Genomic DNA, 17,735 nt, shown 5'->3' with positions numbered 1-17,735 from the left:
CAAAAAGGGGAACGGCCTCATGGGGAAGGACTAGGGGAGAGATAGGGGAGGCCAGGAGATGCTGGGGATGAAATAAAAGGAAGCTACAAGTGAGAATGATAATAAACAGAAATTTTACAGGCCCAAACAGCACCCCCTGACATATGGTGCCCTGGTGATGGCACCGGCCGCATTACCCTAGCTACGGCCCTGATGCTGATTAAAATGATATGTGGCATGCCTGTATTCTGTGTGCGACTGCATCTGTAGGCGAATGCTACGTTACAATGTCACAGCTGATGACACTGTAATGTAGCATTTTGCATGCAGATATAACCGAGGTCGCACACAATGTCATTCGTCTGGTTCAGTTGGGTGCAGATTATTGAAAAATAGGGGAACCACTTATTTGCCACTACCAGACAAGGCCCAGATGCCCAGGGTTGGCTATTGATTTTGGGGGGACCCCATACATTTTTTTTAAAAGAACTATTTTGCCGCTACCAGCAGCATCTAAACAAGCTGGCTTGTAGAAGTGTGTTTATAATACATTATATTTTCTACTAGGCTTTTAATTTTATGCTATCAGTTCTTGATTAATGAAAACATTCTATAAGGTTGTATAGTTTATTAAATTGCCATGCTGTCTGCCACTGCTGTGACACTAAGGAGCTCATTCAGACACACTCGCTAGATGTTCCAAGTGTATGCAAATCCAGCGCACACCCAGCAAGGCAGGCGATTGCACGGCAAGGCATTAGCACGCCCACTATGCATGCCCACTATGTCTTGCCGTGTGATCACTATGTGTATGCAGATGCCCACCAGCCATTCATAAGACGCCCACTTGCGCACTTCATTTTCCAGGAAGTGCATGAAACATCGAGCACCATTGAATGTGATCGCAGCATTTGAGGTTGACTATACTCTGCCGTAAGCACGGCGATCACTTCAGTGTGAAATACAATCAATTGACGTGAACTATGACACTGCCTCTTAATTATGCACGCCTCTGAAATGGCATTGAGACACTCAGGCACACCTGCGTTCGTACCTCCACTCCCCCGTTTCTAGTGGCCTGCTCCTGTAACCACCCACAAACGGCCTCTCCTGTCACTCATTCTTCTGGGCTGTCTATGCGCAGTGAGCGTTTGTATCCTAGCGAACATGGGTCCGAGGGCCTGATTCAGAGCCGAACGCTCTGAATCAGTGCCCTCCTCCATGAAAATGGAGCGGCCTCCTGGCCGCTCGCATAGCTGTGGGTGACCGCCCGCAGCATATGCGAGCATCCATGATGATGGTCGCGATGGTCTTGACCATCACGACCATCGGGCTTGCGACGGAGACCCTGCTGTAGGGTCTCGCTGCCGCAAGCCCTGGAGTGATTTTGACTCTATCAGAGCCAAAATCACTCCCACTGACATCACTAGTGATGTCAGCGGGGCCGGCTTCAGACGGTAGGCGTTCCCATGGGAACGCCTCCATCTGGCAGGCACGCCCCCGGCACGCCCACCAAAGGGGGCGTGCTGTCAATCAACATCGACAGCACGCCCCCTTTGGTGCGAGACCCAGAGCGATGGAGTGCCCGTCGCTCGCCGGGTCTCGCGCATGCGCACGACACAGCTCCCTCCATCGTGCGCATGCGCAGTGGGGGAACATCGACCCACTTGCGAGCGTCCTGCGCTCGCGAGCGGGTCTGAATGACCCCCTGAGTGAGCTCCAATATTTCATAGATGTGATATATTCATTTAAACTGCCTTGTGTTTGTGTTGCTGCTCTGTCACTTAGCTCACTGCAGCCTTTGGTCAGTATTTGTAAGAACATCATTGTGAGCTGTGAGATGGTTCAAATTGATTGTACATGACTGGAAATTAATTATTGATGTTAATAAAATACTGTAGGAACAAAAACAGGTCCAAACTTCATGATTTTAGCTTTTAAAAATTTTTTTTTTTAAAGAAATCCAAAACCAAGCTATAATACTGGACGGTGATTTTGCCAAAAACCAAACCCATAACCCAGAACTAAAACCAACACCAAAACCAAAACACAGGGGTCTGTGCACATCTCTAGTCAGAACTAGCACAGAGTCTTACTTTTAACTTTCTTAAAATTTGGACACTGTGGTTGCAATGCACTGAAATAGAATGCAGCCACATACGTGTACATACATGCCTATGTCACTCCATAACACGCCAATGAAATGGCCTCTTTTTCGTCCAATTTAGGTTACCTCCCAGTCTCCACCCTGAAATGCCCATGGATCACAAGTGCCATCACTAATAATAGCGATGTCATATGCAACTGTGTATTCCATCACACACCTAGGTTCACACACGTGCAGTAAGGATTTCCTAGACTTTTTGCACATGTGCATTAGCAAAAAATAGTTCAACTGTGCAAACATTGGCTCTATGGCCATATGTAATTTTAGTATTAAAACCACAAGTCTAAACTTCTATCTACTCCTCTGCAGAAAACTGTTGTTTTTCTCCTAAAATAGTACTCAGTTCATTCTCACTAGTGGCTTAAACTAATTATAAGAGTAGGGTGTAATGAAAATGGCCAATTTTAGAAATCGAAAATACATGGGTATGGAAATTGTTCTACTCCACGGTAGTAATTCATTGCCGAAGGTTCGTCATCCTAGGTCAATATCTTCAGCTCCCATAATTGCCTCAAAGTTTTGAAATTTGGTCCAGATAGGCAATCCTTAAATTACCACACACCCCAAGGACATGTGGACTTGTGCACCATTAGGTTTACTTCTAAAGGGTATGATGATCTATAGCATATATCTTACTCCCTGATATTGTAGATACTAAATAAAATAGTGAAGGTTTTTCAAAAGCGGTTTAGAAGTTTTTGAGCTAGTTCAGAACAAAGAAACAGACAAACGAACATTCCAGAAATGGCTAATTCAATCTATTTACCCTGAAACAATAGATTTAAGTTTAAACTACCTAAAAACTTTACATTAAAAATAAAATTACAATTACAATTTTTGAAGTATTGATTAATTATGTCAGAGGAAGAGAAGCTCAGAAACCCAATACAAGTATAAATACTGGAGAGGAAGACACAGATCTTTTAAACCACTTTACTAAACCACTTTATTGGTGCAGGCATTCATTTCTGTAAATTGTATTGCATTGTAAATCTGTCATTAGAACGCTCTGTGTATGTTTTTTTACAGATGTGTGCGGACCTTCGTGTTTTGGATTTGGATCTGCATTCATCTTAGGAATGTTAGGCACCCACCTGATGAGGTCACCATGACATGGTAGGTGTGCTTGCATTTTTGGGCATGTGCTAAGTAGGGACGTGCATTGAGGTCAATGGATGGGGAGGCACTGGCTAGTATCAGAGCCAATTTACACACACATATATGAACCTTCCACAATTACACAGATCTCCCCACAGATTCCCTGTACCACAGATCCCCCTCACACATATCTCCCACTAGCGCAGAAGATCCCCCCTAGCTTAGAAGATTTCCCACACGCACAGAGATCTCCCCCCTAGCAGCAGACCCTCCTCACCTTTTTCTCCTTAGTGTGTTTCCTCTGTCTGCATATTCCAATTTCCTTCCCTCCTCAGTGCTGCTGCTGCTGCTGAACTCCAATGCCTGAGAACTTCCAGGACTGGTCACCTGATCATCAGAGGTGTCTAACAGAGCTCAAGGCATGCCCACTCACAGTGAGGCATACCTCCATTAGCTCTTTTTCTCTCTGTTTTATTGGCTGCTTCGTGGCCCAGCCCCCAGCTCCAGGCAGTGTCTGCACTATCAGCGGTGAGGCTAAGCTCTAACTGCCTCATCTCTTGTCTCTCCCTGTATTTCCATGGAGTGCTGCAATTTTGGTGAGTTTTGCCTATAAAAACAATCAGAATACAAAGAAGATATATATAAGTTATAAATATATTATATATATTATTCTGATAATTTGTATAGTCAAAACTCTGCAGTCTGGCAAGGAGTATGACAGGGGAGGCTCTGCCTACCCTGTTTGCACATCCCTGGTGCTTAGAACCTCATTTGTAATCCAGGTTAAATTGAAGAGTTTGTTATAATTCTGATTATCAGTGTTCTTAATGCCTAAAATGTGCACCTGCATTTTCCTTTTTTTTCTGTGTGGCACTGAAAGTCTCAGCATGGTAGCACCTCTTGTTATGTTTAGAAATAGAGTGTGCAGCCTAAGCCCCCCAACGTCCCCCCCAAACATAAATTTATGTTTTTCAGAAGGAAACTTTCCCTTTATTATTAAAGGAGATGTTTTTTTAAACATTGTGAAATATTGTTTTAATTTCAGGTGCCCTGTTTTAAACTTTCTATGTCCATGAGAACCAGCATTAGTATATGTTGAAGGACTAGCATCATCTTGTCTGGTAGCAGCTGTAGCACTAGCCCTTCACAGTCTGACACAGTCACAGCAGTAGCGCCACAATAGTGCTTGCACCCCACAGCCCTTCATTGACACAGTCTTCTCTTAGTGCTGCAGGCAGCCCATAGCCCTTCACAGTCTGCAACAGCAGTGCTTATTTGCACCCCACAGCCTTTCACTGATACAGGCTTCTCTTAGTGCTGCAGGCAGCCCATAGCCCTTCACAGTCTGCAACAGCAGTGCTTATTTGCACCCCACAGCCCTTTTCTGACACAGTCTTCTCTTAGTGCTGCAGGCAGCCCATAGCCCTTCACAGTCTGCAACAGCAGTGCTTATTTGCACCCCACAGCCCTTCACTGATACAGGCTTCTCTTAGTGCTGCAGGCAGCCCACAGCCCTTCACAGTCTGCAACAGCAGTGCTTATTTGCACCCCACAGCCCTTCACTGATACAGACTTCTCTTAGTGCTGCAGGCAGCCCGCAGCCCTTCACAGTCTGCAACAGCAGTGCTTATTTGCACCCCACAGCCCTTTTCTGACACTGACAGTGCTGCAGCCCACCCTAACCCTCCAGCGCCCTGTGACTTTTATTGAATCAAAACATGCGAGATCCAATGCCAGGAAGATGACATTTTGCCTCCTTTTGAATTCCAAGTATTGTGTGAGAATTCGAGCACGGGCTTGGAATTATTCAGATATGCAAAATTTGAGTGGGTTTGGTTTTCAGAAAACCAAACCCGCACATCTCTAATTTTATTATGAGTTACTACATTGCTATTTGTATTAAATAGGGGCCACAACAATAGTCTATGCTTTGTTAGATGGTAGGTGCATTTGATTCTATCTACTGTAGTTTAACATATATTCATAGAAGCCACACCCAAATCAGGCAATAAAATGTGTGTTTTTGTCATGCACATTTTTCTGGTCCGGCACACAGGTTTAAATGCCTGGGCGACTAACTTGTGTATTGCTCCCAGGCTAAAAGTTGCCAGCCAGCCCCTGCTCACAGTGCTAGTTAGGACCAAGATTATTTAAGTACTCAAAACAAGAATAACTGGTACATATTTGTACTTATTTCCAGCAGGTTGATGACAATATTTATCTCCATACAAAGAGTGATCTTAAGAAACATGTTTATATTGGCATTGGCTAAAAACCTAGTAGGGCAGATAGAAATAGAGGCAAGCTTCTGCCTTGCAATGTGTATGGTAAGTAAAACAATGTGATTCTGCTACAAAGAGCGATCGTACCAATGACAAAAAAAATTCTGTAAAAAAAGAGTATTAGAGAATAATTACAGCGTCTTTTTTGGAGATTAAATCTATGGTTGGTAAAGTTGATTGTAGCTATAATCTTCAAAAGGAAAATTAACTCCCATTCTTTCCAGAAAAGTTTGGATCTAATTTTAGGTATGCAGTCACAATGTCAGCATGTCGACATTCACAATGTCGATAGCAGAAGGTCAACATTGAGGATGTTGAAATGTAAACAAAATATTGGGCTAAATGTAATAGGATGAGAGTTTAGAAAATGTGAGAATTTTCTTACGCTTTTTAACCTCGGCCAATGTAATAGAGTCCGAGAACAAAGCAACAGAACAAACTCGCATGTTTTTCTGACTCAAAAAACTATCACGATTTAAAATCTCATCCAGATTTTTTCCCATTTTGAAGATAAAACTAGGCCAATGTGAGAGATTACTGCTAAATGCTGACTTTTTCTAAACTCTCACCCTATTACATTTGGCCCATAGGTTTTTTCACAGTCCGCGTTTTCAACCACTGAAAAAATTGTAAAAGTCTCCAAAATGCACCATCTTTTCTTAAAATAATATGACCAGGGTATACACTGGGGTACACAACAGGGCTCTCAGGACTTAATATAGTTTTGGCTGAAGATGAGTGGGCTCACAGCTGTACCTTCTAGGATATATGAATACACAACAGCACATGGAAATGTTGCAGTTATAACCATCTTAGACACATATATTATTACTTATAGTATTGAAATAAAAGGAACCAAGATTTATATAATATATTGTGGATATTAAATTAATTGTTGTTAATTATCTATTCACATATCTTGTTTATTTTATTTTATATTAATGCTTAGCTTGTTTTTGAGATATAATTTTTACTCTTCTTTTCAAGCACTATTTCATATATTTTCCTTAACAGATTTTTCATCTTTGGTTGAACGGATTTATGCCTTGTTCACACCTGGCATCAGGTTTATACTGAATAGCACATATATCTTTTTGGGTATATAGTACAAATCTGACATTTAACCAATGTCTCTCTGCTAGAGAATGCATTCACCAAACTATTAGACATAGGATGAAAATATATTTGCAAAATAGATCAGTTCCTATAACTGCTATAAAGATATTATTTGTTTCATTGATGCCTGAATTCTAGGAAAGTACCTTTCTTTAAAAAATGGCAATGATATAGTGAACTACTCAGGATAAATTATATTGATGGGAGATTTTGATATGGCCCCTGAGCCTAAAATAGATAGATTCTCCAAAAAACATAGAATAATACAATGTTTACCCTACAGTTCCATCCAGAACCGAATGGGGCCCTATTTTGTTGAAATACAATTTTTCACCCTTTGATCAATGCCTCTTCAATGAGGGTTCCCTGACCAGCAGTGTCTCAAAACCCCATTAACACATTGTCTAATGGGGATTTGAGCTTGGTGAATAGGACCATAATGTAGCAATAGGTTCCTATTTTGAACCTCACGAAAAATTGAATAAAATCTTTCCTGCCATATTCAGATTGGTTATGTGGCATTGGAAAACTGTAGCTGTGCCTCCATTTGTCCATGTTGCTTCTGGTTGGCAGCCACCAGGATGCCATCTTTTTCAGAGCAAGAGGAGGAAAAAGGTAAGGGGTGAAGAGAACAGAAGAGGAATAAGAATATCTAGGTGGGAGAAGTTGCATGATAGAAGGAAAATTGGTTTGTGGCGTTATCCAGGGTCTCCCACGATAACCGGATACCTGCTCTGCTCTAACAGGCAGAGCAGAGCCCGGAGCCGGCCACAGTGATCAGCTATGTGGTCTAAACAGAACACACGCTGATCACTGCTAAAAAAAAAAATATATAGTGAAAAAGAAAAAAAAACTTACCTGAGTCCAGAGACTGGAGATTGGGGCTCCGGTGATGTCCTCCCTCCTGTCACCTTGTCTCCCATCATGCACTAGGATCCGGTCATCAGGTGACCGGGTCCTGTGCAGGATGAGATGTCAGCTGACTGGAGCCATGGAGGACATCACCGGAGCCCCGATCACTCCAGGTAAGTGCAATTAAGTGAAGGGGGGTCGCGGGGGGAGTCGAGGGGGGTCACGATCGTGGGGGTGGGGCTTAGTGACAGGGGCTAGGCTAAACGCCGGTCGGCACATGTGCAGGCACTTGTCATGGTATTTTTTGTGAAAATACTGTGATTAGTGTGTGGACTTGCAGGGACAGAGCTTTATCGCAAGCTCTGTCCCTGCAAGGGATTTTTAGTAAATACCTGTGATATTGCCTGAATTCGCAAAAGCGAATTCAGTCGGTAATATCACACTACAATCTGCATTCAAAATGCGGATTGTAGTAAATAGAGCCCAAAGGGAGAAAAATAAAAGGACAGACACACATAGGGCCGTATTCAATTGCCGGCAAAAAGCCATTCTCCGCAACAAGTTTTTGCCGATGACGTAATTTCGTCTGTCGGAATCTTTCCGCCGTATTCAATTGCAAAGATTTTTCACCGGTGCGAAAAGTCTGCACCTTGTAACCAGCGGAAAAAATTTGCCTCGGAAAGGAGGCTGAAAAAAGTGCAGAATTGGGGGTTTGGGGTACAAAGTTGTGGCAACACACCTGCAGCCTTGGTATAGTCCCCCTAATGTAAACTGCATCAAAAAAAGTTAAAAATTAAAAACAAAGTTGGGGCCAAAGTTATAAACTAGCGAAATAAACTCCAGGGGGTCCCCCAAGTATGCCCAAACTTTTTTTTGCTTGCAGGTGTTTGCTGAAGGTGCATTTTTAAAAAATTTTAAAAACGCACTTTAGCAATTTTTAACCGTGCTTACACCCATTTTCATGTACCCAAAATTTGCAGGGACTACTTATTTTTGGCAAAAAAACTTGCTAAATGCTATTCTTCACTACTTGTGCAAAGACGCTAACTAGCACCAATTGAGAGCATTTAAGCACCCCTAATACCTTCAACAGGGCTATTCGGGGGTATCCACAGTGATCCCCATGTCAGAGCATCTTTGGGGGGTGTCAGGATGATTTCCCAATTTCTTACAGGACTTTTTTGATGATTTCAGTTTCACCTGGACGTGTTCTCACGTCCTTTGCAATTGAATAGGGCGAAAAGCAGGATGAGCGCGATACTTCTCCGGAGGCAAAACAAGCAATGACGGCAAAATCTCCGGCATGCCAAAAAAAAAGTCTGGGACTTTTCGCTGGCAATTGAATATGCCCCATAATGTGAAGATGCGAAGGAGGCAGACAAACAGACAGTAATAGATAAGAACAGACACACACAAAAAGAATACAGATAAAAAACAGGAAAGGGGGTAGTGACACACATTGGGGTGGAAAGATATACATAGAAAATTGTAGTCAGGATGGCAAGCAGAAAGTGGGAGACAGAGAGAGGGAAGTGACAGATGGAGACATGTGCTGGGTACACATTGACAGATATATTGACCGATCAATTTATTGGCCAATATATATCTGCTGCCCTTCGGCTAGTGTGTACCAGCGATATATCACATTGGCTGTGCTGCACAGTCTATGGTCAGATATGTCTGCAGACATATCTGTCCATTGGCAAGTGTGTACGGGTGATCTGCAGACCGCCCATACACACACAGTGGCAGCTGCAGGAGGGGGGGTGGGACATGCCCCTGACCCGGGACCCGCAGCCAGACAAAGATGATGGCCGTTCAGTGTGTATGAATGATTGTCATCTGCAGATATATCTGTAGATCACTCGATCTGCAGAATTATCTGTACAGTGGGTACCTACCTATACACATGGACGGGAGAAAGAATGCAGACAGTGGAACAATGAACAAACATGGGGGAGGAGAAGTGCTCTGTAGCCATGCACCAATGTAGGAGGAGTAGAGGTAAGGCCTGGAAATACAACAAGAAACTGTGTCCCCTACGGTATGTAAGCAGAGTGGCTGAAAGCTTCTACTTGTGGTGACCCCACTGGCAGAAGCTCTGCAGTGAGTGACTGACAGAAGTTGGGAAGAAAATGTAGAGACTAAAAGAAACATTCAGATGGAAGAAGAAACAGAAACTGGGAGATACATGCAGGAGATGGACTTGTGAGGGGGAGAAATATGAAGGAGATAGACAGAGAGGGGTGAGATATGTGCAAAGGGATGGAGAAGTAGTGAATGGAGAGACAGACAAAAGATGCAGTGAAAGGGGGAAGCACAGGTAGGAGTTGTAGTGAGTGGGGGGTCAGATGCTGTAGAATTAGTGAAGAAGGGAGTCAGAGGCAGAAGGTGTAGTCAGTCGGGGCATAGGCAAGATATGTAGTGAGTGGGGGAACAGAGGCAGAAGAAGTAGTAAGAAGAGTGGTGGGAACAGACAGGAGATGTAGTTAGAGGTGGGGTAGACAGGAGATGTAGTGAGAGAGGTGGAAACAGGAGAAAAGGACTGCAGTTGTAAAGGTAGAGGAGGGATGCTTTATACTTATCGACAGGGGACATGCTGAGAGATTAAATTCCTCCTCACAGTTACAGAGGTCATAGAGCAGCATGTGCTAAACTCCTCCAATTAGGGGCTCCTCTAGGTAGCATGTGCTTAGCTCAGCATATGCCCCTCAGACCCCTGTACAGTGTGCCATTAGATATACTCCTTTCCAGGGACCTCCGTGCCACTTTTTCTCTGGATAAACCCTTAGTGCCTTGCCGAATTAATTACAACACTTCCCCTGATCACCCCCTCACCCCCAATTCCCTGCCCGACGTGCAGCCTTTATGACATTGTCGATAAACCATGGTGCCTTCCAACAAATTATGATAGAATTTGCCTCACTTCCTGTTTGTATTCCAAGCTGGAACACACAGTATATGGTGCCATTTTTGCTACATATTTTCAGTGGTATAAATAAAGGGACCGGGGTGGAAGTACTGTAATCCTAGCCTGGAGATTTTGGACTCTTGCCATTATGCTGTCACAGTGAAGTCTTGAGGAAGGTATTTGGGAACCAAAATGTTGAATTAATATATTGGATTGGATTTATAAAATAAAAGAAGAACATAAGCTTAATCCAGTATGGTGAGTGCTCTTCTTTTCCTTTGTGAGATTGATGGTGTTTATGTGTGGATTATCATTAATACTACCCTGGAGCAGTACCACTGCAATTGGCTATGCGAGTGCAGAATCTTCTGGATCTATATATATATATCTATCATTCATCTGATGGCTGTCAAGGTGCTCATCTAACAATGTTTCATGAATATTAGAACTTTCACCTTAAAAAAAAGATATAGACAGTATATAACCTCCTAAGTAAAACAGCAGGATCAAAATATACCACAAAATGTAGTATAGAGCAGAATTTCAAGGTAAACACCTTTTCATCAGGGTCACAGCAAATATACATATTATTTATTGTCCCCGTGTGCCATTTATATTAAAGCACCTGGGTATGCTGATTGGTTTACTTTGAGTCCCGTCAGATTTTGGATGTATATACAGTATATAGGAAGCAGTTAGATTGTCAGTACAGTCAAATTATCGACAGCATTATGCTGAAACTGTTGTAATGTTATGTAAAGCATTCTCAGTGTGAAAATGTTACGCACATCTTGTTCCAGTACATGGCTGATAAATACATAGATTGCAATCAATCCTTGTGATCATTCTCTGTGATCATCAACCAACCACATTTTCTGGCCACTCATGATGAAATGCAATTGATCTGAAATGGTGATCATTTTGAGGCCACACACATATCAATGTTAAGACATTTAAGTTAAGAACAACCATATTTGCTAACCAGATAACAATATGTGTCCATCTTAAATAAGGATTTTGCTATACAACCAGTTTTGTTTTCCATGGTCATTCTGAGTTAGTTACAGTAAGTTATAGAAGAAATACTGTAGGTGGTGACCATCCTTTTTCCATACATAATGAGAAAACTCTGTAGGCCAGGGTCGCTCACCTCCAGTTCTGAAGTTCTCCAGTCCTTATTTTTGCTCTCACCTTCTGGATGTGCAAGCATAACTGGTAGATATTAACCCTTATTCCAGATGCAATGCTCATTGCGGGACTAATATTTACATTGGTCTCAACATCTTAAACACAGTAATTGAATATCGCCCTATGGGCCGAATTCAATTAGCCGCGAAAAGTGCCATTTGGAGAAAAGTTTTCGCATGTTTTCAAAGTATCTCCATATTCAATTCCCCGAAGTTTTCACCAACGCGAAAACTCCATAGGCAAAAACAGGCAAAAAAGTTTCTCCAGCAAAAGGCAGAAGAGAAGAAGTGCAAAATCCATATTTTGGGGTACAAATGTAAAGACTTGGTTCAGAACCATTTGGACGCCTCCTAATGACTAATTAGGCAAAACATTTTAAAAACATAACTTACTTCACCCCAAAAAAGATGTCGTCTTTTTTGGGGTGAAAATAAAAAAGTGCTGGAAAAATGGAAAAAAAGTGTGGGGCCTGGTACTTTGGGGGGCTATATGATTGGGACAGGTGTTTTGGGTATTGCAGGAGGCTGCAGCCGGTGTATTTTAGAGATTTTTTAAATCTTCATTTTAGAGACATCAAAATATACTAGTACCCATTTCCAGGTACCCCAAATTTAACCTCGGTTCTTATTTTTCCAAAAAACATTGTTTTCTATAATTTTTCCGCACTTATGCAAATATGCATATAACAGCCCTTTGCAACAAAATAAGTTCACTAAATACTTTTATTAGGGCTACTAAAACTATTCTATATTGAGTCCTATTGGCCCTCGCCAGGGGCGCCGTTGCCACCCAACATGATTAACAAATGATCACTGGTTTCCTGCTTGCTCTGCGCAGTGTGCCACAGACAGCTGTCCATTAGTAAATGATTCCTGCTCTCCTTCTGTCTCCTCTGCTCTTATCAGTGTCCTCCATTGATTGTTAATCTGTATTAGGCTTCTTATATGTCCCTTTATATCAGAAACATTTAAAATTAGAGAGACTAATTTTTTTTTATTTTTTTTTTCTAATATATCTCTTCTCCCACAATACCCACTACATACCAATCACCACTCACTAATTCCCCTATGTCAACCTTGCAGGAAAAGAGTGTAAGCACCACATCAACCACAATGCTCTATTCGCAAGATAATTTGCATATATGCAAATTTACTTGCCCAATGCACCTTGTTTGTTATTGATGCCCTAGTTTCCTGTGTTGTTGACATATAGAAATTAATAAACAGTGCTTGCATGTAGTAAGTGTTATAACTGAAAAAATAAAGAAAAAAAAAAAATATATATATATATATTTAAAAAAAGTATATATATATATATATATATTGTCTCCCTATTTCTACAGGCGTGTAATGGAGCATACACACGGTCAGATTTGTCAGACTTGTCAGATTTGTCAGATGAACGATTAAACGATTTGAACGATTTGAACGATTTTACCAAAGTTTTGAACGATTTCAATGATTTGAACGTTTGAACGATTTTTGACTGCATTAAAATGAATGGAATCATCCAAGTCTGACTGCAAACACATCAGATGTCAGAAATCGTTATCTGACCATCCGGAACGCGCATCGTTGATCGTCCATCGTTCAGGCATGTCAGATATGAACGATTTTCCTTCAGATATGAATGACTGAACGATTTTTAAATCATTATCGTTCATATCTGAAGGAAAAATCTGATCGTGTGTATGCACCATAAGTTGAACTACCCCCAGTGTAAGTATTAATACATTTATCTTTTCCTCAGTATTGGGAATTGACCATGATCTTTATAGATTGTGGATACTCAGGTGTCAGGATTAAGATATAGTCCTTATGGGCTGTTTTTATTATTGTGTGTGAGATAGCAATGGACCCATGTGGGCGGTTTTACCAGTGAATTATATGGTAGAGTTAAAAAAGCATAATGCAGTGTACAGTACAATTTGAAGATATGTAAATTATTTTACCCATAATGCATGTTTGTTTTTGATGCTATGTTTTCAAGCTTTTCCTGTGTATTTTGGCATTAGTAAATAGTGGTTTGCAATAGAGTAAGTTCTGTAAAAGAGATATATATATGTTAAAAAGAGAAAAAAAAATATTCTCCCTATTTCTACAGGTGTCTGAATTAAACTACCCCCAGTGTGTGTTATTTTATTTTTTCAAGTAGAAGCAGTCATTGGAGGGGGGTGCCAGTCCCTTAGTTTGCCAAGGGTGCTCGGACCCCAAGATACACCCCTGCCCAGGGTCACTGAAGCTTTTTATGGGGTACGGACTGACTTCCCTTAAAAAGATGTCCTTTTCACTAGTTTTGCTTTGTAAAACATTCACCTATCTGCGTTTTTGCGTGTTTTACAATTAAATACGGCGAAAAGTGGGGATGCGCATGGAGAAAACATTGCGTCAAAACAGGAGAATGAGGCAAATTCAATCAGCTTTTTGCCAGACGGCACTTTTCGCGGCTAATTGAATTCGGCCCCATGTCGGGAGTAGCTGAGGGTCGGATCTGAGAAACAGAAGCAGAATGATTTGGAAAGATGTAAGATTTCTATTGAAGTACTGTAGGTGATAAGTGATTGACTAATTAGATTGCCAAGGTCATGCTCACAAAAACTTCTTCAGAACTTATGTCTTCTAAAGTGTCATTTTAGCAAAAAAACAACAAATTGAACAAACCTACTTTTTATAGCCTTAAAACATAATTCAAACAACATTATTTTTATCTGAACCAAAATTAAATAATGTGTTATTCCAGGGCTTGACAAATTTTTCTAAAATTTAGGAGCCAAGATGAAAGTGTAGGAGCCAGACCCCCCTTCCCCCCGGGAAGCATTACTGAGCACCTACACCCCTGACAACCAACCCCCATTGCCACACCGTGAACAGGGTGCCCCAGTAGTAATCCCCCCTCTGCAGTGCCCCTGTAGTAATCCCCCCTCTGCAGTGCCCCCAGTAATAATCCCCCCTCTGCAGTGCCCCCAGTAGTAATCCTCCCTCTGCAGTGCCCCCAGTAGTAATCCTTCCTCTGCAGTGCCCCCAGTAGTAATCTCCCCTCTGCAGTGCCCCCAGTAGTAATCCCCCCTCTGCAGTGCCCCCAGTAATAATCCCCCCTCTGCAGTGCCCCCAGTAATAATCCTCCCTCTGCAGTGCCCCCAGTAGTAATCCTTCCTCTGCAGTGCCCCCAGTAGTAATCCCCCTCTGCAGTGCCCCCAGTAATAATTCCCCCTCTGCAGTACCCCCAGTAGTAATCCCCCCTCTGCAGTGCCCCCAGTAGTAATCCCCCCTCTGCAGTGCCCCCAGTAATAACCCCCCCTCTGCAGTGCCCCCAGTAGTAATCCCCCCTGCAGTGCCCCCAGTAGTAATCCCCACTCTGCAGTGCCCCCAGTAGTGGTTTCCTTATGTAGTGCCTCTTTAATCAGTGCCCCTAGAAGTGCCCCCCCTATGCATTGCCCCCAGTAGTAGTCCCCCCTCTGCAGTGCCCCCAGTAGTAATCCCCCCTTTGCAGTGCCCCCAGTAGTAATCCCCCTTCTGCAGTGCCCCCAGTAGTGGTTCCCTTATGTAGTGCCTCTTTAATCAGTGCCCCCAGAAGTGCCCCCCCTATGCATTGCCCCCAGTCGTAGTACCCCCTATGCAGTGACCCCAGTAGTAGACCCCACTATGCATTTCCCCTAGTAGTAGCCCCCCCATAGTGTCCCCAGTAGTGGTCACCCCCACCTATGCAGTGTGCAGTGTCCCTACAGCAGTGGCCACCACCACCTATGCAGTGTCCCAACAGTAGCGGCCACCCCCACCTATGCAGTGTCCCTACAGTAGTGGCCACCCCCACCTATGCAGTGTCCCTACAGTAGTGGCCACCACCACCTATGCAGTGTCCCTACAGTAGCGGCCACCACCACCTATGTAGTGTCCCTACAGTAGCGGCCACCACCACCTATGCAGTGTCCCTACAGTAGCGTCCACCCCCACCTATGCAGTGTCCCTACAGTAGCGGCCACCCCCCCTATGCAGTGCCCCATAAAAAAAAAAAAAAAGACGCAACTTACCTGATCCCCGCTCCTACTGATGACGGCCGCTGTCCGCTCCTCCTGGCCTCTCTGCACTATGGGAGAGACGTCATGACGTGACATCTCTCCCAACCTGCTGTGGGATGAGCTGGAAGGTGGAGCTCATGAGTGAGCTCCAGCCGGCTCACTCCATGAACGACGCAGCAGCCAATGAGAGTCTGACAGACTCTCATCGGCTGCTATAACAAACATACAGCCACCGCTGATGGCTGTATGTTTGCTACTCTGTAGTGTAGACCGCGCTCGCAGTCTGCACTACAGGGCCTGGGGGTTGCTGAAAACCTTGTCGCCAGGCAGCCAAATCTGGTCCATGGTGACCTGGCTCCCGGGTTTTGTCGAGCCCTGTGCTAATCAATTTCCCTAAAAGTAACAGTGGTAGATTTGCATTATTATCACTAACTACAGAGAGCTCTTCAACTAAAGGTGGGTACACACTGCATAGATATATCTGCGGATCAAGTGATCACTGATCTGCAGATGATGGTCATGCATACAAACTGAACGACCATCATCTGCTTCTGGCTGCGGGTTCCACTGGCCAGGGGTGTGTCCGCCCCCCTCCCCACGGCCTCTGCTGCAAGTGTACGGGTGGTTGGCAGACCACCCATATACACTGGCTGATGGACATATATATCTGCAGATATATCTGCCATCGGCTGTGCAGCACAGCCAACGCAATATGTCTGTGAACTATGTCATTCAGACATATCGCTGGTACACACTGGCTGCGGGCACCAAATATATTGGCCGATCAATTGATCAGCTAATATATCTGTCAGTGTGTACCCAGCTTAAGATAGCAGGAAAGACAGAGAAAACAATTTGAACTTCACATTATCATAAGATACAGTTATTCTAATAATCAGGTAGCAAAAATTGGGACTATTGTGAAAAATAGTGTCCATTTTAAAAAAAAATCAATAGGGGCATGAAAAATAAGTACGAGCGTATGTTGTAAATGAGCTGGTTTTCCAGATGTACTATTTCAGAAAAGCTATTACATCATTACATTCTCTTATTAATATTATGTTGATGATATATATTTTATTGCAGTGTGTCATCTATGAAAGAGACAAAATATGGACTTCATTAAGGTTTAAGGCACTTAGCTGAGACATCTCTTACACAAATGTGTCTTAATGCTTTCTATAATAAATAATATATGGACGACCTGCAACTGATGATCTTATACTTTATCTCCATCTATTACATGTATTGATTCCTGTTTAGAATTTGTAGTTGTGGGAGCAGGATGGGCTGTGATTCTATCCTAACACCAGAGACTTCTGAATTCCCTAAGTACTAAGAAGCCAAAGAGCCTTAATGAGTTTTATCTTTTTAAAGGCACCGTGTGATTTGCAGTTATCAACAGTCATTTACAGCACTCATGGCATGGTAGCCTAAAAGCCATAAGACAAACAAGATAGAAAGAAAGAAAGAGAAAGGCTGGAAGAAGTAGCAATTACAAGTAGACAGATTCAAATGGCTAAAGCATTTTTGGAGGAAGCAGAAAGTAGATAATTAGCTATACACTCTTAGTGCTGTATTCAATTTGAGCGGACCAGCGATACTTTTCCGCCTCCTGGACTTTTCGCCTACTTCAACTGTTTTGCAGGCGGAAAAGTATCGCGTGCGTGCCCGCCTATCCCCGTATTCAATTTGACAGCTCGCGAAAACGGAACCTGGCGCAACTGAAACAAGCTGAAAGTACTCTCAGATTTGGGGAAATCAGCCTGACACCCCCCAAAAGATGCTCTGACATGAGGGTTCCCTATGGTACCCCCCGATTTGGCTTGCTGAAGGTATTTGGTGTTTTTAAACAGGCTCAATAGCTGCTAAATAGCGTTTTTGTATAAGTGGTGCAGAATAGTATTTTTTTGCAGAAAATAAGTAGCCCAGCAAATTTTGGGTTACTTGAAAATGGGGGACAGCATATTTAAAAGTTGCTAAAGTTAAGTTTAAAAAAACGTGAAAAATCCACCTGCCGCAAACCCCTGCAATGAAATAAACACCTGGGGCATACTTGGGGACCCCCCTGCAGTCTAGTTCGCTAGTTTTTAACCTTGTCCCCAAACATTTTTTTTTTTAGCCCCC

The sequence above is a fragment of the Taudactylus pleione genome, unplaced genomic scaffold (assembly GCF_031769625.1).
Source record: "Taudactylus pleione unplaced genomic scaffold, aTauple2 ptg000129l, whole genome shotgun sequence".
In the NCBI taxonomy this organism is placed as follows: domain Eukaryota; kingdom Metazoa; phylum Chordata; class Amphibia; order Anura; family Myobatrachidae; genus Taudactylus; species Taudactylus pleione.
The sequence above is the reverse complement of the archived record's forward strand: the minus strand, read 5'-3'. Positions refer to the sequence as shown.